This window comes from Lactuca saligna, chromosome 9 (genome assembly GCF_052625555.1).
Source record: "Lactuca saligna cultivar CGN05327 chromosome 9, ASM5262555v1, whole genome shotgun sequence".
Taxonomy (NCBI): domain Eukaryota; kingdom Viridiplantae; phylum Streptophyta; class Magnoliopsida; order Asterales; family Asteraceae; genus Lactuca; species Lactuca saligna.
In genome coordinates this window covers 168568651-168591687 of record NC_136425.1, presented here as the reverse complement: position 1 = coordinate 168591687, position 23037 = coordinate 168568651, and the positions used below count along the sequence as shown (strand labels likewise).

The window sequence follows — 23037 nt, the reverse complement described above, 5'->3', positions numbered from 1 at the left end:
CTCAAATTCGTTCACCATATATTTAAGATAATCCTTACCTTATTTTGTAACTATCACATAACTACAAATCAGCCCCTCTAGTTTAATTAATTACACTTGATCACAAAATTAATTCCTAATTAATTATTGACCAATATTAATTAAACAAATATGATTTCTCATTTAATATATTATTCTTATAACATATTAATAAATCATAATAACCTCTCTCTCTTTATTTATTTCTCCAATCAAGTTGCTTTGGTGAAGGCAACCCAAAAGGACCATGCACCATCGGGTCAAGTACATACCAAAATAGTTATGGACTTAGACACTAATCCAACAGTCTCCTACTTGGATAAGTCTAATAACTATTCTGCGTATGACTTCAGATCCTGATCTGCAATTGTAGCTTTCCAAAGCCGTTGTCAACTCTGATCCTATCAGATACGCATGTCCTTAGATAAGGGATCATATATTCCTCCATTCTAGATATCGTATGAGACATGATTTCTAATCGTTCTCTTTGTACTATTTCTCGATTCCCGATTTATGACGACTGACTAATTGAACAAATCAAATTAGCCCTAACCTGGCCGAGCATTTACGTTTGTCATCACTAAACCATCGAGGGGCCCAAAAGATATCGCTTTTATCCTACTTTGGATAAAAGGAACATATAAACTTTGATACAATGCTTCTTGCAATCACTCACCAAATCACACACAACAATATGTTTTATAACACCAAGTTACTAGTGCGTTTTCATATTATCAATGTGCAACCGATTAGAAAGATACAACTCACACATCTCAGTTTCAAGAATATAAGATGTTATCGTCTCACCAATCGCTCGTGATACAATTCATGGAGTGATCCAAGCGAGCGTGGGTTTAATCCAATGCTCAAATTCATATTCATAAGCACTCATGAATGTTGCAGCAAATATTTGCTTATGTCAAATACTCTTCTAGACAATCCACACACCAATTCACGACAGTCTTCATTCATATCTACTTCCAACATATGGACGATTGTTGGCCCGTTTGAATAATTCGATTATTCTTAATAAACTCAATTATTCTGGAAGTCAAAACATGCAAAGTGAAACACAAGAATAATACTAATCCCATATGACCTCAACCCTTTGAGCATAAATAAAACACCTTTTATTTATCACCATATCGATTACTCATTATTTGTCGTTTCGGGTAATCAACTTCTTACTTGAATTATTACACTTGTCCCATGCTCCTAGCATGCACACAATGTTTACCTATGGTTCTTACTTTGTGAAATAGATCACATTGAACACATTTCCAATCATTCTCATTTCACAACTCCAAATCCTTTTTCATAAGTGAAAGAATATCAAATTCTTGCTACTTATAGAATATGCTAGATTCTAACATCTTATGTAATGATTCTTTTGTAATGTCACTGCACCAATGTCACAAAGACTATTGCCAATGATATTACAAAGTCCTCTATCGGAGATTGTTACAAGACAATTCCTTAGATACGATGTCTCTCACTCAAAGTACATTCCTTTGAACATCCTTTTGCATAAAGGTTTCTAATCTAGTCATAAATTTTCAATATTTACTTCCCAGTATGGACACGCTTCCATATGTTCCATATGACAACTCTTTCTTAATAGAATCTTATCTATTCATAATAATGTCAATATGGTCCATCCAATACCATGCTTTCAACTACTCACAAGCAACCAATCTTCATCGAACTTTGGATTGTCCTTTGATAGTTGTTTAATTATTCTAGTCAAAACCGATTCTATTCCCTTTTCCCTCTAAATGCGCTAGACATTTGGAAAATTTTAGAATGGTCAAACATTAAAGCATCTGCAATCGATCCTATACCCGAAGCGTATGGGACACGATGCACAATGTTTTATCTGCTATGTTCTCAAAATTCGAATTGTGAAAAGGAATTTCGTAATCATAATCGAAATTTTAAGAACACACTATGTACCTTTGACTAAATTTATTAACATTTCTCAACCTAAGCCTTTAGATTTGAAATGAAGCATAATATTCTCTCCCTTAATTATAGCAAAACAACTTTACAACCCTTACGACTTTGCAAGGTATAACTCTTGTTTTTCTATAATTAATATTGCCAACTTGCAATACTTTCCATAATAATCATACAATCATAACTTTTATGCTTCCACTATCATGATGATTACTATAAAACATAACACTTATGAATTACTCGCCGAGTTTGATCACCTACTCGCCGAGTAGCCTGCTGCAGGAGGAGTTTCTGATTTGTTCTGGCTAGTTTTTTTCTGCGCCATTCATACATTCTTTATGAATTACTACTGAGGATTGTGCAACAACCCTTTTTCCGTGGAGTTTTCGAGCTATCAACCACACGAGACGTATGACGCCCGTGCCATGGATGAGTTGTTCCCATGGTTAAAGTCACTAGAAGAAGGAGTTGAAGAAGAGAGTGTCAACCTAGCGACTGCTACCCCAGGGTTAATTATGTGCATAATTAGTTAATTATTTAACATATATTCTTAGTTATTTTTGGTTAATTATGAGAATAATGTGGACAAAAGGTACTTAAAATGCTTTGAATTGTGTTTTCAGTCTAAAAGATATGCTTGGAGGCAAAAAGGAGAAAAGGAAAGCAAGTGAAGATTAAAGAGTGAAAGAAGGATATACTCGGCGAGTAGATCGACCCTACTCGGCGAGTACACGACGATATGCCAGAAGATAAATACGACTGCTAATTCAAGACGGATAAGTATGGACCTACTCGGCGAGTTGATTCTGCTACTTGCCGAGTACCCTCTGTTTTGGGATATCTTTAAAAGACGAATCCTTATCCCATGGGACATTATTCCTGGCGATTTTTGAAGGATTAGTTGCGACTAAAAGGTTCAGAAGGCGCTAAGGAACCCTAAGCTTCAAGAGTTGGAAGAATTCAAGCAATTAGGTTAATTCTACCACTTAGACTTAGGAATTAAACATGTTTGCTTTAATAAACTTTGTCTTTGTGTTTGTTTCTACTGCAACTATGAGCTAAATTCGTTTTTGTTTCTGTTTGGGGAATACCAAAGAACTCCTATGGTTTAATTACTAATTTTTGCTTAATTGTCTATTGGTGATTTATTAAATTAAGTTTGTTAAAGAACCTTATGTGTTAATCACTACTATTTTCTGTTAATTGGAAGGCAATTAGGTTGCATGAACATCACTTAATTGTTAACCTCATATGTCTATGTGAATGCTAAAACGTATGCTTAGAAGTAATGAGTATGAAACTAAGATTAATAAGAGAATAGGAAGATTAATGTGTGAGCTTGTTTGAGAAACCATCAACAAGAGGTTAATTGAATTAATAACTTAATTAACCATTACAAATCTTATTTAATCCAAATAATTAATCTAGGGAATTAATTAGTTTAAACACTTGATCAACGCTTAAATTAGTTAATTGTCTAAGGGTTAGGAGCAATGAATATGAACCTAACTATTATCATTGGTAACCAATAGCAATTAATCCACCTTAACTTAAATAACCATAGGAGTGAATTGGTTGAACCTAAATAGAAACATCTTTATCAAATTTGGTGAATAGTTGTTGCTTTAGTTAATTAGTTAATTTAGTTTGTCTAAGTTTCTAGTCTTGCAAAACTAGAGAAAAACCCTTTGCTTTTATTATTTGTTTTAGTGAAAATTAGCTATTAGTTTAACTGCCCGTTCCCTGAGTTCGATACCTTACTTATCAATCTATACCACTTAAAGACAGGTTCACTGCCTTTGTGTGCTCAAATTACTAATAAAAAGTAGGGATAAAACTAGTTGAATTTACACACATCAAGTTTTTAGCGCCGTTGCCGGGGAACGGTTCTAAATAATTAAGCTAATTCCTAATTTTTTCGATCCTTTGTGTGAGTTTCCTTGCATAAAGTTCATTTATTGCAATTTAGTAACTGGTAATTAGGTTTTAGTATCTGTTTTAGTTAGGTTAAAACTTAGAATTTTTTTTGAAATATCACTGATACTCGCCGAGTGCACTCGCACCTACTCGGCGAGTAACAGTTTATTCAGCAATTTTTTTATTTGTTTACAATCTTTTTGTTCTTTTTACGTTTTTTTTATTTGATCAATTTCAGGACTTTCATGACCAGAGGAGCAAACACACCACTGGTACCCCCGTTTGAAGACCCCGAATCCGCATTGAAAAGAAACAAAGGGAAGGACGTGGAGAGTTCAAGCACACCAAAGAAATCACCATTGTCCAACTTGAAGACTGTTTTTGGGAAAAAGAAGAGTAGTAAATCAGGAGCTTCTAGCGCTTCCTTGATAATTGAGGAGCCAATTCAAGAAGATATTGGATACGAAACCGAGGAAGAAGAGGAGGCAATGTACGAACAAGAAACCGAATCGGAGGAAGAGTTAGCATTCACTATGGCTAACATTGATGAAATTCCCATGGGAGAATGGTAGAAGAGGATGTGCGACGACCATGGCCCGGGACTTGTGCAACCCACAATTCCCGCAACTGCCACCTTCGAGCTAAAAGGTCATATCCTAGCTTCACTCAAGGAAATACCTTTCTATGGGAAAGATCATGAAGATGCCTACAAACATTTGGATGAAGTGAATGATGTTGTTGATTACTTCAACATTCCAAATGTAACCCGCGAAACTCAACTACTTCGGATGCTTCCGGTAACCTTCAAGGGTGCTGCTAAAGACTGGCTCAAATCACTTCCCCCCGGGTCAGTCACTACTTGGGCCAGAATGAAGGAAGAATTTATTGATCACTTTTGCCCACCATCCAAGATAGCCAAACTCAAGAAGGCCATTGCAAACTTTGAACAACAAGCTGGAGAGTCATTATATGAAGCATGGGAGAGGTACAAAAGTCTGCTACGAAATTGCCCACACCATGATCTAAAAAGTCAGCAAGAAGTTTCCATCTTTTATGATGGAGTCAATGTCACGACCCGGCAGTTGCTAGACTCACAAGGCCCACTTACAAAGAAGCCACCCCCGGTGATTAAAGAATTGATTGAAGAATTCTCTAAACACTCTAGAGAATACCACAACCCTAGGAATGATGTCACGAGGGGAGCCACATACACTGCTACTGAAGATTTATCCGCGGTCATGGCCATGTTAAAAACCATGGATAGGAGAATGGACAAAATGGATCAAACTATCCATGCCATACGGGTGGGTTGCGAAAATTGCAATGGACCTCACCTCACTAGAGATTGCGATTTGGATGAGAACGGCAACAAAAAGGCACAAGTATGTTATTTGAGTGGTGACCGGTATGATGAGGACTGGCGCAAACAAAAGAAGGAGTGGCTGCCTTACGAAGAGTACAAGAAGGCCAAGGAGGAGAAGTACAGACAAAAAGGGAGAGGCTTTTACCAAAAGGAGGAGCCGGTGCAAGAGAAGAAGCCAAGCTTGGAAGATATGCTAACTAAATTTGTGGCCGCTTCCGAGAAAAGACATAGTGACCACGATGCTGCTATCCAAGAAACAAGAACAATGCTCAGGAACCAGCAAGCATCAATCCACAACATAGAAACGCAGCTTGGGCAACTTGCTCAACAACTAAACCAAAGGTCACCGGGTGAGCTTCCTAGCAAAACCGAGAACAACCCACGAGGCGCACAAGTAAATATTGTTACCACAAGAAGTGGGAAGATTATTAATCCCCTGGCCCCCATTCGAACTGAAGCAAACAAGGACTCACAAAAGGAAGGAACGGAAGAACAAGTCGAAAACCAACACTCACAATCTGAGAGTCCTACTCGCCGAGTAGGACCGATGGACTCGGCGAGTACCTCTGCTAAAACAAATGAACAGCCACCCTTGAAACCATACCAGCCTCCAATGCCATACCCAGCCCAAGCCAAGAAAGAGAAGCAGGAAGAGGAATATCAGAAGTTTCTAGATCATATTAAAACTCTTCAAATCAACATTCCTTTCATTGAAGTCGTCATGCAAATGCCCAAGTATGCAAAGTTCCTTAAGGAACTCCTCACTAACAGATTAAAGATGGAGGAAGTGCAGAAGGTAGTGCTTAATGAGAATTGCTCCGCCGCCATGCTAAACAAATTACCAAAGAAGAAGGGTGATCCGGGGAGCTTGACTTTGCCTTGCCAATTTGGCAACTTGGCTGCAATTCATGCCTTAGCTGATTCTGGAGCAAGTGTGAACCTTATGCCATACTTGTTCTTTAAGAAGCTGGACCTCCCGGAGCCAAGGCCAATTCGAATGGCAATTCATTAGGCAAACAAGACTGTTACTTTCCCAAGAGGCATTTGTGAAGATTTGCTAGTGAAAGTAGACAAATTTGTCTTCCCGGCTGATTTCATCATTCTCGACATGGAGGCGGATCCGCAAGTGCCAATCATCCTTGGAAGGCCCTTCCTCAACACCGCTAGCGCTATCGTAGACATGAGAGATTCTAAGCTCACATTGCGAGTTGGGGACGATTCAGTGACATTCGGGGTAGACCAAGCCATGAAGTACTCAAGGAGTAGTGACGACACGGCTTTCTCAATTGACATGCTTGACGAATTATTGGAAGAAGACATACCTGAAGATTCCAGCAAGTTTGCAGCTCTGGAAGAAGTATTTGATCCAGAAAAGGACTTATTAGAGATTGAAAGACTGTTGGAAGAAGCGGAGTATGAAGAAATAAAGAAGCAAGCTGAAAGCCCTACTCGCCGAGTAGACCCGATCTACTCGCCGAGTACATCTGAAGAAAAGCCAGAAGTCGTGAATGCAGCCACCAACTTGCCGAGTACCAAACCTACACTCGGCGAGTCCGTCACTATGCACAACAAATTGGAGCTCAAAACACTACCTGACCATCTGGAGTATGCCTTTCTGGAAGAAGGAAATCAGAAGCCGGTGATCATAGCCTCGGATCTATCCAACACGGAAAAGGAGGAGCTTGTACGCGTGTTGAAGAAAAGGAAAAGAGCCATCGCATGGAGCATCTCCGATATCAAGGGAATAAGCCCATCCTACTACTCTCACAAAATCAATTTAGAAGAAGGAGCAAGGCCGGTGGTGCAACATCAAAGACGATTAAACCCGAACATGCAAGAAGTCGTCAAGAAGGAGGTGATCAAGCTTTTGGATGCAGGAATCATCTACTCCATCTCCGATAGTCCATGGGTGAGTCCGGTCCAAGTGGTGCCCAAGAAAGGAGGAATGACGGTCATTACCAACGAAAAGAATGACTTAATTCCAACGCGAACGGTAACCGGTTGGCGAGTGTGCATCGATTATCGAAAGCTAAACGATGCCACTCGCAAAGACCATTTTCCCCTTCCTTTCATAGATCAAATGTTAGAGAGACTATCGGGCCATAGCTACTATTGCTTTTTAGATGGGTTTTCAAGGTATTTCCAAATACCCATAGACCCAATGGACCAAGAAAAGACCACCTTTACATGCCCCAGTGGGACTTTCGCCTATAGACGCATGCCATTTGGACTATGCAATGCACCTGCGACATTTCAAAGGTGCATGACCGCCATATTCCATGATATGGTGGAAAAATTCATGGAGGTCTTTATGGATGACTTTTCTGTATTTGGATCTTCTTTCAATGACTGCCTCACAAATCTTGACTCAATGCTTACTAGATGTGAGAAAACCGACTTGGTCCTAAATTGGGAAAAGTGTCACTTCATGGTCAAGGAGGGTATAGTTTTGGGACATAAAGTCTCTAAAAAGGGAATTGAGGTGGATCGGGCAAAGATAGACACCATTGCCAAATTACCCCCACCAACTAATGTGAAGGGCATTAGAAGTTTTTTGGGACACGCAGGTTTTTACCGGCATTTTATAAAAGATTTTTCCAAAATCACGAAACCTCTAACACAATTATTACTAAAAGATGCACCCTTTAATTTTACTAAAGAGTGTTTAGAGGCATTTGACTTTCTAAAGGAAAAATTAACTAATGCCCCGATCATTATAGCACCAAATTGGAACTTACCCTTCGAGATCATGTGTGATGCTAGTGACTATGCACTAGGAGCGGTCCTTGGACAAAGGGTTGATAAGCACTTTCAACCCATCTATTATGCAAGCAAGACCTTAAATCCTGCCCAAGAGAATTATACTACTACTGAAAAAGAACTGTTAGCCGTAGTTTACGCTTTTGACAAGTTTCGCCCTTACTTGGTTTTATCTAAAACCACTGTTTTTACTGACCACTCGGCTATCAAGTATTTGTTTTCCAAACAGGATGCCAAGCCAAGACTAATACGATGGGTGCTGCTTCTTCAAGAATTCGATATAGAGATACGAGATAAGAAAGGAATGGAGAACGTAGCGGCCGATCATTTATCTAGGCTCGAGAACCCGAAATTGCAAGAAGATAAGGATGGAGACGACTTTCCGGATGAATACATTATGGTGTCCGTGGGAGAGGAACCATGGTTCGCAGACATAGCTAACTATTTAGCTACAAATTACGTCCCGAAGGATTATAGTAGTCAGCAAAAGAAGAAATTCTTTGCGGAGATCAAATATTACTTTTGGGACGATCCATACCTCTTTCGAAGCTGTGCGGATGGAATTATAAGAAGATGTGTGTTCGGGAAGGAGAGTCGAGGAATACTAGAACACTGCCATAGCGGGCCCACGGGAGGACATCATGGAGCACACTATACCGCAAAGAAGATCTTTGACATTGGGTTCTATTGGCCTACAATCTTCAAAGATGCAGCCCAATATGTCAAAGAATGCGATGCTTGTCAAAGGGTGGGAAACATTTCATCTCGAAATGAAATGCCACAACATAGCATTCAAGTGTGTGAAGTGTTCGACGTGTGGGGCATTGACTTCATGGAACCATTTCCCACATCCAAAGGAAACAAGTACATCTTAGTGGCGGTAGATTATGTTTCGAAATGGGCGGAGGCGCAGGCTTTACCTACAAATGACGGACGGGTAGTGGTACGATTCTTAAAAAAACTATTCTCTCGGTTTGGTGTTCCGAAGGCCCTAATTAGTGACCGTGGCACACACTTTGCCAATGATCAATTGGAGAAGGTGCTCAAGAAATATGGGGTGACCCATAAGTTCTCCACGTCATACCACCCGCAAACGAGTGGACAAACGGAAGTGACCAATCGAGCCTTGAAGCGTATTTTAGAGAAGTCGGTGGGAAGCAACCGCAAGGAATGGTCAGATAAATTGGATGACGCGCTATGGGCATTTCGTACCGCTTTCAAAACACCTATTGGTACTACACCATATAGGTTAGTTTATGGAAAGCAATGCCATTTACCGATTGAAATCGATCATAAGGCCTATTGGGTGTTAAAGAGGTGCAACTTTGACATGGAAGAATTGAAGACCAACCGTCTAATGCAAATGAATGCCCTTGAAGAACTCCGAAATGAGGCTTATTCTAGTTCGTGGCTCTATAAAGAAAAAACCAAGAGATGGCATGACAAAAGAATCAAAAGCAAAGACACCATGAAGGCCAAAAAGTACTACTTTTCAATTCCCGATTAAAACTTTTCTCGGGCAAACTCAAATCAAGGTGGGATGGTCCTTTTTTGGTCAAGACGGTGTTTCCTCACGGGGCTATAGAATTGATCTCAAGAGACGGCACACCATTTAAAGTCAATGGTCATAGAGTGAAGAAATATGAAGAAGGAGTCCCCCGAAATGAAGGATTGGAGGAGCTGCTACTGTGCGGAATCGCAAACACGTAGATGGGGCGGAGTCCAGCTAATGACTCCATCAAAAGAAGCGCTTCTCGGGAGGTAACCCGAGTTTCACGTTTGCATTTTCTTTCCTTTTCTTTATTTTTCATATTGTTTTTTTTTTGTTTTTTTTTTCATTCTTCTTCATTTATTCTACTTCTCTAAGTGCTTGAGGACAAGCTATACTGTCAGTGTGGGGTGGAAAGGCTAAACAAAGGAATTCATATAGTAAAATTGGCAAATTTAAAAAAAATTTCAACCTGAGACATCTACTCGGCGAGTATATCGACTACACTCGGCGACTAAATGTTCTCTTACAGCCAAAAGTCGATAACACGCGTGTCTACTCGGCGAGTAGATCCATTCTACTCGGCGAGTAGCCGGTTCAAACCCAGTAAATTAAAACCTGTAAAAAATTACTATTATTCATCAATTCATCTCCACACTCGCCGAGCATATCCTCTCAGCCGCATCTCAAGGGTTCTTCAAGATCTCTTCAATTTTCTTCTTCTTTCTCATCATTCAAGCAACAAGGTAACATCTTTACCCTTTAATTTTATGAAAGGTCCAATCTTTATCACATATCTTCCCATATTTGTTATGATTTCAGATTTGGGGAGTTTTTCCCAATTTTTAGGGCTTTGATTTACTCATGAATTAGAGGTTATTTGGAGTAATTTCTTCAAGATCTATGGTTAGATAAAAAATTACAACAAAACCCTATGAACAAATTGGACTATTACACAGATTACACAGATCCGATCTCGATCTGTCAGAATGTTCATACTACTCGGCGAGTATGTTCGTGTACTCGGCGAGTAGGTCCCGAATAGATCAAAAATTTTCCTGTTTTAATTATGGGGTGTTGTTTGTTGCTGTGTTTTTGGTATGTTTATGCAGATAGCATGGCAAGGAAAGGACAGTCATCACGTGGAGGAGGCCATGGTGATATATCATGGTTAGCCTTTCAACAAATCACCTCCAAATCCTCCAAAACACGAGCCCTAAACAGGTTGGAAGTGCTGCGACAGAAAGAAATCCACCTGCCCACTGCAGTGGATTGGGGATGGATGGGCAATGTCGGCTTGGAAGAGGAACTTACTCCATATTTGGTGAAAGATTGTAACTTGGGTTATGCCAACATCACTTGTGATGGTTGGTTGCAATTGTTTAAAATCCAAGAGCCAGTATACGTGGAGTTGTGCTGGGAATTCTTTGCTACCATTTCATTCCAAGGTGGTAGTGAGTATTACAATCCAAACACGATCTCTTTTTCTTTGGGAGGAGAGCTGCGACAATGCAGCATGGTTGAGTTCTCTTGGCGGTTGGGCATCTACGATCAAGACATGTCGATGACGGAATACTTTGAAGCCTTCTTGGAGAATACCCACAAAGAACTTCCCGAGGGGGTGGTGGCGTCGACATGGTGGAGTACAATTGCTAACCGGGTCTATATACCTTCCACTGCTCAAGAAGGTCATATCCGTTCTCCAATCCATCGACTCATTCACCGGTTCGTTGCAAGCACGATCAACATGCGGAAGGATGGGGATAAAGTTCCCACCCTTGATATCTTTTACTTGTGGAGTATCATCACTCCCGATGTCTTTTGCAACCTCCCATATTGCATTGCTAAATTTCTTGCGGAGGGAGCGGTTAAGGAGAAGATAAACTCAAAGATCAATGGGGGCATGTTCATTACTCGGCTTGCAAGATCATTTGGGATCTTGGAATTACCGCAAGCTCAAACGCTAACGATTATCCACCCTCTTCCGTTCAGCACTGCACTTTATAGGAGGGCTCGGATAGTTGAAAATTTTGGTGATTCTTTTACTATCCCGAATGAGGATGAGCCGGCGGTCCCCGAGGAGCCAGGAAGGCGGGTTAGGCCAAGGAGCGAGCGGGTACGAGAAGACCCACCGGTTATTCCGGTGGAGGATAATGAGGGATGGAACCAAGTGGCGTATCGATGATACTTGGATGATATAGGGCGAAGGGTTAATTACACCGATCAATCCTTCGAGTATCTTTTCCAACAAATGCATATTGACCCGCGACCGGGACCCGGCTATCCTTACATTATGGATTGGGACGAAAGGATGCGAAGAAGGGGTGGAGAAGGAGGTAGTGGAGCTGGAGGAGCCGGGATGGAAGAGGAAGAATGAAGATTTTATTTGCTTTTGTTTTGTTTGACTTTGATGTTTGTTTTAAGACAATTGTGGACATCTTGAATTTGGCTATGTGGTTGGAATATTAGTGTTACTTTTAGTTTTCTTTTCAGGTATTGAAGCTAGGACGCATGCTATTTAGGAAGGGTCAAGAGAGGAATGAGAATCTTTATGAGTGATTATGGAGTCTTGTTCCTAGGATCGAGTCCGTACAAATCGAGAGTTTATTAAAGTGTTGCTGCTTAGGAAGTTCACGGGAGAGTACATTTATATTTCCATGTCAACACTAGCATAAAGAGAGACAGCGGTTCATAAAATTCTGGAAATATACGCTCTACTCGCCGAGTGCACTAATACTACTCGGCGAGTACATCTGCTTTTGCACGAACTACTTTGCCAAACGAGTTCTGCTCGCCGAGTTTGATCACCTACTCGCCGAGTAGCCTGCTGCAGGAGGAGTTTCTGATTTGTTCTGGCTAGTTTTTTTCTGCGCCATTCATACATTCTTTATGAATTACTACTGAGGATTGTGCAACAACCCTTTTTCCGTGGAGTATTCGAGCTATCAACCACACGAGACGTATGACGCCCGTGCCATGGATGAGTTGTTCCCATGGTTAAAGTCACTAGAAGAAGGAGTTGAAGAAGAGAGTGTCAACCTAGCGACTGCTACCCCAGGGTTAATTATGTGCATAATTAGTTAATTATTTAACATATATTCTTAGTTATTTTTGGTTAATTATGAGAATAATGTGGAAAAAAGGTACTTAAAATGCTTTGAATTGTGTTTTCAGTCCAAAAGATATGCTTGGAGGCAAAAAGGAGAAAAGGAAAGCAAGTGAAGATTAAAGAGTGAAAGAAGGATATACTCGGCGAATAGATCGACCCTACTCGGCGAGTACACGACGATATGCCAGAAGATAAATACGACTGCTAATTCAAGACGGATAAGTATGGACCTACTCGGCGAGTTGATTCTGCTACTCGCCGAGTACCCTCTGTTTTGGGATATCTTTAAAAGACGAATCCTTATCCCATGGGACATTATTCCTGGCAATTTTTGAAGGATTAGTTGCGACTAAAAGGTTCAGAAGGCGCTAAGGAACCCTAAGCTTCAAGAGTTGGAAGAATTCAAGCAATTAGGTTAATTCTACCACTTAGACTTAGGAATTAAACATGTTTGCTTTAATAAACTTTGTCTTTGTGTTTGTTTCTACTGCAACTATGAGCTAAATTCGTTTTTGTTTCTGTTTGGGGAATACCAAAGAACTCCTATGGTTTAATTACTAATTTTTGCTTAATTGTCTATTGGTGATTTATTAAATTAAGTTTGTTAAAGAACCTTATGTGTTAATCACTACTATTTTCTGTTAATTGGAAGGCAATTAGGTTGCATGAACATCACTTAATTGTTAACCTCATATGTCTATGTGAATGCTAAAACATATGCTTAGAAGTAATGAGTATGAAACTAAGATTAATAAGAGAATAGGAAGATTAATGTGTGAGCTTGTTTGAGAAACCATCAACAAGAGGTTAATTGAATTAATAACTTAATTAACCATTACAAATCTTATTTAATCCAAATAATTAATCTAGGGAATTAATTAGTTTAAACACTTGATCAACGCTTAAATTAGTTAATTGTCTAAGGGTTAGGAGCAATGAATATGAACCTAACTATTATCATTGGTAACCAATAGCAATTAATCCACCTTAACTTAAATAACCATAGGAGTGAATTGGTTGAACCTAAATAGAAACATCTTTATCAAATTTGGTGAATAGTTGTTGCTTTAGTTAATTAGTTAATTTAGTTTGTCTAAGTTTCTAGTCTTGCAAAACTAGAGAAAAACCCTTTGCTTTTATTATTTGTTTTAGTGAAAATTAGCTATTAGTTTAACTGCCCGTTCCCTGAGTTCGATACCTTACTTATCAATCTATACCACTTAAAGACAGGTTCACTGCCTTTGTGTGCTCAAATTACTAATAAAAAGTAGGGATAAAACTATTTGAATTTACACACATGACAAACATCAATTTTCATAACGATTTCATTGCAAGGAAGTAAACAAACAAATAAATAAGTCAAACAAAATTTATTTTATTTATAAGAGCAGCAGAAAAACATTTGTCCTTACAATGAAAAATCTATTGAAAACTATGTAAAAGGAAAATTTCTATCATAACTATCTAAGCTCAAAATTCAATCTCCAAGTCCATGCGATCGAGATCCATCTCTTGTGATTAGATTCATCTTGCTCTCTTATCAAGCTTCCTTTCTTTTCACCGATCCTGCAAAACATTCAAATGCAATCTTATCACATCATGTATTAAGAATCAATGAATAGGAACTTAACGAAGTTAGATAGTGGATTTTACCTGAAGCTTAGTCATACTTTTGACTCTCCCATCTCTTAGATCTCTTAGGTAAATAGGGCAACTTCGTCTCCAATGCCCCTTCTCTGGGCAATAAAAGCAAATTGACTATTTAGGAACAACACATGGAACTACTTCAAACATCGCCTTTCTCTTATGATCAAACTTTTCGATCATTGCATGTCTTTCATTGCCATTGTCTATATCCATAGAGGTCTTGAAGGCAGATTCACTAATCAACTCTTGTTTTTCTATTGCGCCAAACCATTGCTGATTCAGCAGCAATAAGCATATAGGTGAGATCAATAAGGGTCACGTCGTGGTTCATCATATAGTACTCTCTTATGAACTCACTATACGAGTTAGGAAGTGACTGAAGAACCCAATCAACAACCATCTCTTCACCGACAACGGATCCCATCATTCTTAACCTATCAATGTGTGACTTCATCCCTAAGACGTGTGCACACACCGACTTTCCTTCTTTATGTTTACTTGCCAAAAGGGCTTGAGTGATATTGAACCTTTCAATTTTACAATCTTGTGGGTTAGGGAGAATAATTGGAGGAGGAGGAGGAAGAAGTGAAGCATGATTTCTTGTCCTCGATCGAATCGTGGAATATCATCTTCATGTGGAATGCTTGTTCCACGGGATTTGGGAAGACCATAGTTGTCGAACTTTGACATCTACAAAACGGAAGAAATAAATTCAAGTTAGTTGATTGATTGATTGAGTCCTTAGTAAATCAACCAAATGAGATACTAAGGCTAGGACCCAACACAATACGCTACAACCTAGAAAAGGGATGTCGTAATCTAGTTGCAGAATATTTGAAGGTAAGTGAATGACGATTCACTAATTTCCACCATGAAAAACGAAAAATAAATTTAAGTTTTAAATCTATGAAAACTCCTAGATCCTTTGAGATTCATTGAACATTTCAATGGCATGTTTAAATCTCGATATGCCCCTCTCGTTTGTGACTGGGATGTCGAGGATCACAAAGTGGGTGTGAATAACCATGCGAAGTTACATGGTGCCCTCACATGTTACAATCACCTATTCGATGTGCCGGTAAACCACACACGCTCCACCGAACTATGACAAACATTGAGTCACCCTTTGCTACCTTTGCTTAGAACCATTTAGTGTGCCGGTAAACCACACACGCTCCACTAACGTCTTCGCTAGGGCACAAAGTGTAATTTCATGGAATTGCATCAATTCACTTTGCCTAAGTAACTAAGATTGGGAATTTGAAAAACATTTAGTTACTTTGTATTTCATTATACTTATAATGGAAGGTTTCGTCCTATCCTACCCGTTCGGCTAATGACCCTCCACTAGTCAAGAGTGCGATGGGTAAGAGTGGATACCCATTCAATCGCCATTTTATAGGCAATTTCCTTAAACACCCCTTATAGACCAGCTTTGTGAATGAGGCCTACTAACGGTAAGACAGACTTTTACTCATACATATATATAATGTTAGACCTTTAATGTTATATATATAGTATAAGGTGTATTTTACACTTTTAAAATACTAGGTGGTTAACTTTAACAATTACACTTTTAATTCAATTAAATTGTAAACCAAAACTTTATGGATTTATTAAACCTCTTTTAATTATACTCCTTAATTAATTAATAAAACCATAAGGGTGTGATTTGAACTTTTCAAAACATTACTAGGGTTTTAGAATTGAACATTCCTAATTAACTTTTAATCAACCTTTAAATTCCAAAACTTGAGGGCAAGTTTTGAAACATTTCAAAACATTAGGGTTTTAACTATTTAAATTTCAAAACAACAAAACTTTTTGGTTCAAATTTAAACTATAAAACCTAAAGGGGAAAATATGAAACTTTTCATAACAACAAGGATCAAATAACAAATAATCTAAACTAACATTTAATTACATAATTATCCATATTTGATTTGTTTAATGATTTCTTGCAAAACAATTTATCAATTTACTCAACATAATTAATCAATTATCTTATAAGGAAATAATTATCTTATTAATTGATAATTATCTTTAATTAGATCAAGAATATAGTCATATATATCATAAAATCATATTTATATTGATCTAATATGATAAGGTAACTATCCTAATGCAAAAACAGCAAGAAATCCCGAGATACCCTCCATCTGACGAGCCGACTCGTCGAGTCAGGCATGGACTCGTCGAGTCACCTTGGACTCGGTGAGTTCATCTATGGACTCAGCGAGTCCAGCCTCTAGAAACACAAAATTCGAAATTTTCAAACATATCAAGCATCAATACAATTGAAACCAAGCTAGGCTCTGATACCACTGATGGGTTTTGGTCATAAGACATCCTATGTGCTCATACAAACCCTAATGCTTGGATCTAGGTTTCTCTATTGTACATGCTTTGAATCCAAGACTATAAACCCTAATTCTAGCATATGGAAATCAATATTAACATATAATTAGGTTTAAGATGTTACCTTGATTGTTATGTAGCAATAACAATCCCAATTCCTCCGTGAATTAACTTTGGAATGCTTAGAGTCACAAGTGTCACTCCTCTAATGGCTTACAAACACCAAGAGCAAATGGAGAAGGTATAAAGAGAGAGGAGAGAGGTAGGAATTCGTCCTTAGGACCTCTTGGGAAGGCTTACACGAATTCATGAGCCTTAGGGGGTTTATATAGGTGTAAAGATTAGGGTTTTAGTCCTTATCCTTATCTAGTTGGTTGCCCACCAAGTAACCATAAGATAAGTCTTAGAAACCCTTATCCTAGTCGAATTCTAAGGCATTATCACCTCAAATTCGTTCACCATATATTTAAGATAATCCTTACCTTATTTTGTAACTATCACATAATTACAAATCAGCCCCTCTAGTTTAATTAATTACACTTGATCACAAAATTAATTCCTAATTAATTATTGACCAATATTAATTAAACAAATATGATTTCTCATTTAATATATTATTCTTATAACATATTAATAAATCATAATAACCTCTCTCTCTTTATTTATTTCTCCAATCAAGTTGCTTTGGTGAAGGCAACCCAAAAGGACCATGCACCATCGGGTCAAGTACATACCAAAATAGTTATGGACTTAGACACTAATCCAACAACTCTTCCCTGAAGCTTCTTAGATTCTCCAAGACTCTCACTGATTTGAGTATGGATCTTGTGCTTTCAGTAGTACGGGCCCAATAATACCTTCCACACCTATCCATACTTTCCTCAGCAATCCTACCGGATCCTCCAAGTCACTTCCTCAACTGGTACACCCAAGTCTAACTGAGGCTACTAACTCACTGAAATATATCCTAAGCTTCCCTAGGTTCCTGAACTTACCCAGTCCTCAACAGCTGAAAGATTCCCAGTAATGTCAACTAGCTACCTCATGAATATAGCCATATGCAACAAAGATCATGTAATCCTTCAAGTAACAGACTCATCCCTATAACGGTTAGACTCAAATGAGAGATGCGCAATAGGGTCAAATCTATCACTCTGAGATTATCCAGCCTGTGCCACATGTGACTTAGCATATTCACTTAATAACTAACTCACATTACTAAGAGTCCACTAAGCACAAAGCAGGCAGCATTCAGACAATGGAAAATCTAACCATCATATTCCAATCAAATCGTTTTATCCTCTAATTAGGAATTTGTACATGCAATTCAAAGGCTCATACAATCAGGCATAACCTAAACATGTTATCCTATCACCGACTGCTCAATACTAGCATGCAAGTCTACAAGCACATATAATAGGCATATAAGGCATCCTCCTAGATCCTTAGCCCTAATCTAGCATGAAGTTCTCATAATCATATCATATCATAACATCTCATAACATGTATGGGTATCTTGGGGAAGACTTACTTGAGCTCGGCTGATTGCACGCATCACACACCTTGTTCTTTTCAAAGTTCTTTTCTCTTTTCAAACTTCTTTTATAAAATGATTTTACTTTTGAAAATTCTCATACCAAGTCCTTAGTTTGAGTTCAGACACACCCGAGAGTGTGTCCGAATCCCTCAAACCAAGGCTCTGATACCAACTTGTAACATCCCAAAAATACAGGCCAAAATTTTTATTTTTAGATACGTCATTATAAAACCAACATTGTAATAAAACATTTGTAATATCATGTCATGTCAAAACCAAAGTAGAAATAATTAAACATGTTATCATAAAACAATATCAGAGTGTAATCCCAAAGATCTCATGTGCGGAAAACCATAGTGTGATGTGCTGCGATCAAGCCGACTCCTTTCCTTTAGACACGAAGTACCTGAAACCAAAAATGAAAATCGTAAGAACAAAGCTTAGTGAGTTCCCTCATCATACCACATACCAAAATCACATAACATACATATATTGTCAGGCATATCTGGGTGCCCAACCTACCCCTTCGGTCCTATCGACCGGATATTGGCTAGCATATCTGGGTGCTGGCCTCCCCTTCAGTCCTCTCGACCGGATACTGGCTAGCATATCTGGGTGCTGGCCTCCCCTTCGGTCCTCTCGACCAGATACTGGCTAGCATATCTGGGTGCTGGCCTCCTCTTCGGTCCTGTCGACTGGTAATCGGGGACTATTTCACCCCCTACTACTACCACATAATATCATATCACACATATCATAATCTGGCTAGCATAGCTAGGTACTAGACTACCCCTTCGGTCCTATCGACCGGTAAGTAGGGACTATTTCACCCCTACTACCACTATCACATAACTTCATAACATACTAGCACATAAACATATTAAGTAGTAGCAAACCTAGATGAATATCACAAAGACAATCATCTAGCATACAACTCCTACTGGTGGGCTGGCATTGTGGCCGTAGACCCACCACTATTGGAAGGTAACTCATCTCACACTGCTGAAGTCCCGAAGACACAATCCCATACTGCTGAAGTCCCGTAGGCTGAGCCCCAGCTATTGGTTGATAGATTCCAGAACTGTCAACACCAAAATAACACCCAATTAATAATTAGGTCCCACCACATAACCATAATACATATTTGAATAATTACTACATTACCCCAAGCTTCGATTATTTAAACCCAACAAGCCCCAATCCATAGGCCCAAAGCCAACTAGGAATCAAAGCCCGACATATGGCCCAATTTTCTAAATTGGGCCCAAACCCTTATAAGGTTTTACCATAAGGCCCAACCGTTTAGTCCAGTCCAATATTCAACATTATAATAGCCCAATATCACATAATCATAAAGGCCCAGACTATGGCCCATCTATGGCCTAATTTTCCAAATTGGGCCCAACTCCTCATATGGGCCTTACCACAAAGCCCATTAACTATTCTAGTCCATTTGCTTGATCTTGGATGGCCCATTTATAATCCAATCATCAAGGCCCAAATGAAAGTTCCAATACTAAATCCATGTGAAATTAGGGTTTCACATAAAATGATGATTAGGGTTAAGTTTCCTACTTAACCCATTAAGGACTTAATTCATTAAGTCCAATATTGCTTAGATTAATCTTTGCCAATGATTATTATTTAATATCTCAAGTTATTAAATAATTCTCGTGTGCGTGATCCCATTAATTCTTAAAGTTAGGTTTTCAATGGCATTAGGGTGTTCCAATCCAAATATTAGCCCATTTATCAATTTGTTGGCATTTTATGATAATTAGAGCTTTATTGGGCCTAATAAGCCCACGAAAATCTTATTAAGCCCATATGGGTTTAATTGGGTCCACTAGAGCCCATTAAGCTTCATTGGGCCTATTAGAGCTCCTTTGATCCCATTAGGGTTTCTAGCACCCCAAACTAATCTATCACAAGAGGTAAAGCCACCGCCACCCGACACGGTGGCCGGTGGCGGCAGGAGGCGGCAGCCACCACCCTACGGTTATGATTTTCGTTTTTCTTTTCATTATTCAATTTGTAGTACACTTTACAATGGTAAATATCAACTAAAAACGCAAACACCCACTAAACACACACATACATGGCGGTGTATGGTGGCAACCACCACTTCACGGTGGTGGCAACGGCTTTTCCGGCCAACAAGCTATACACAACACATGATATAGAAAGAACAAACACCCACACTCTTTTCTTTCTTGCAAACAGGTCCAGCCACCCTCCTGGTGGCAGTTGACGACGGCAACACCATAGAGAGGTGGCAGCAGCGGTCTTGACGGCGTTAGGCAGCAGTAGACATGAAGTGTGGTCTTCAGGAGCTCGCTCCCAGTAACAGCAAGCCAATAGTCACATGAATCTTGAAGCAACGTCACACATCCACCCAAACTCGCAACCACCACCCATGGCGGCTGGTGGTGACAGGATAAAGCAGCGACAACAAGCAGAGTAAGAAGAAGAAGAAGAATGTAAAAGGGGAGGGATAGCAATGAACGGTCGTAGCTGCGTCGGTGGTTTTCACTGGCTTCTTCCCGACGGCCCTCGATGGCTATTGGAGGGACATCGCTAGAATGACTGTGACGGCACTAAACAGTCCGACGACCCACCAAACCAACGTCACCTGTGGCTCTTCATCTTTGTTGTGGCTGCACGTACCGGCAGGTAATGACTTGATCAGAGGTAGTGCTGCGGTACAGGAAATCGCAAGTGAAGGTGGCGGCTGGAGGTTATGGTTGGAGAGGATAGCGGCTGCATCGACACTTCATTAGGGTTAGGGTTAAATCCGGGGGTGACGGGTTTATATACCCCGATCCCCCAAACTTGTTTCCATAATGGCAATTTCAGCCCCTCTTTTTCCATTTTCTTTAAAAATGTCATCCAAAATTTACACTTTCAACCCAATCCATGGAGATCCCTTACAATTTATGCCCTATAAATTATCAAACAGCCCTCAATATCTTAGTTATGACATAATCAGCCCCTCCACCTCATTTCCTTTTAAATTAAATTCAATTAATTACTACAAATCCCCTGTCTTTATAAATATTTATAAAATGAGTCCCAAACTCACGCTTTTAACCCTCGACTTCTAAAAATGTTGCAACTAACTCCTCGAACCCAACACTCTGCATATATAATTATTTATTTCAGGCTACCATTCGTTCATTAACTTATTTATTTAACTAATAAATAAACGGGTGTTAAAGATATGGTTAATTAACTTTTCATTTTTTTCATATGTTTTGTTGAAATTTATTGTTTTATTTCCGATTCCATATCAATGCCTTTTTTTTCTTTAGTTTATAGAAAACTTCATTTTGATTTATTTAGTTATGTTCTCATTTGTCATTAAAAATTGTTGAAAGATACGAAATCGCTCTCTCTCTCTCTCTCTCTCTCTATATATATATATATATATATATATATATATATATATATATATATATATATATATATATATATATATATATATCATATTGCTTATGGGAGTATAAATTTTATAGATAATATATTGATGCAACAAATGAAACTTTTTAACTCTCAGTAATGATTTCTAATTTCAGGTTTTGGGTTATGATGAACAGAATGCAAATTTTACTATTATTATCGGATAATTAATGTTTTTGCTTCAAGAATTGCTTTGTAGCATTTAGTTTGTACTCTGTACGATTAAGTAATCTAACAAAAAGTTGTTTTAGAAGATTATGTTATAAAATTTTGGAATTGTATTAACATAGTGTAAAAATAGGGCAATGTCTTCTCTATTTTCCTGGGGCATGGAATTTCATTGGACCAGTCCTGGAAACAACCTCTTACGTATGGATTGAGAATTAGATTTGGTGTTGGCGGGTAGACCTGCAAACCAAAACAAGTAACTCAACACAGCCCATTAAATAAATAGGTTGGTGGGTTGACGGGTCAGAAATCTCAATTTAAATCAGTTTATTTTCGTGTTGGGTTACGAGTTAGGTCGAGAATTGTCTCCCTACCTATATTTCAATTTTATTGGTTTATTACTTATTAATAAGACCATTTCCAACTAGGCTAGCCTTTGCCTATACCAGAACCAATCAAATCCATGACTTTGAATAGTAATTATGCGGGTCGATCGGCTATGTTTGTTTTATAAAGGTAATAAGGAGATTGAATCCTTTTTTTATTATTTACAATTGAAAAGTTACAGTGGCTTTATAGTTGTATTACATACATGGAATGAAGTTGATTTAGGAGAAATTACGGGAAATAATTGACAAATATATGACTGTTAGAATATACAAATATAGGTTTTATATTGTGTGATTGGTTGTATCCTTTATACGCCCCCGCAAGATGGATGATCCATCGGAGACTCCGATCTTGGAACGGCGAGAAATAAAAGTTATGTGACTCAGTGAGTTGTTAAGAACATCAACAAGTTGATCAGAGGAGTGTATATGTCGGACACATAATGAGCCATCTTGAACATGTTCTCATACAAAATGGTAATCCAAGGCAACATGTTACATCCGAGGAATGATAAACTGGATTAGCACAGAAGTAGGAGGCTGAGATGATGGTAGTCCAAGGTCTTATAACAGGTGTAATACTCATGTGACTTCAGCCGCTGCATTGGCTAAAGCCTTATATTCTACTTCTGTCGAAGAGCGGGAAACTGATTTTTGACGAGCTGATCTCCAGGAGATAATATTAGACCCAATATAGAGACTGTATGTTGTGGTAGAACGACCACCATTGGAAACCCCATCCCAATCTAAATCGAAGAAGTCATTGAGATTCAAATTAGACCCTTTGTTCAAATGTTGAATTGTACCCCTTAGGTAACGAAGAAATCTTTTTAAGGTTTGTCAATGAGTGTCTCTAGGTGCATCCAT

General features: G+C 38.7%; 1 non-coding gene across 1 annotated transcript; it reads right to left on the bottom strand.

Annotated features, from left to right (window-relative positions):
- Positions 1 to 4808: 4808 nt before the first annotated feature.
- Positions 4809 to 4915, bottom strand: LOC145019030 (small nucleolar RNA R71). The gene has a single exon (XR_013667350.1). It is a non-coding gene; the product is annotated as a small nucleolar RNA R71 (small nucleolar RNA).
- Between the last annotated feature and the right edge of the window lie 18122 nt (positions 4916 to 23037).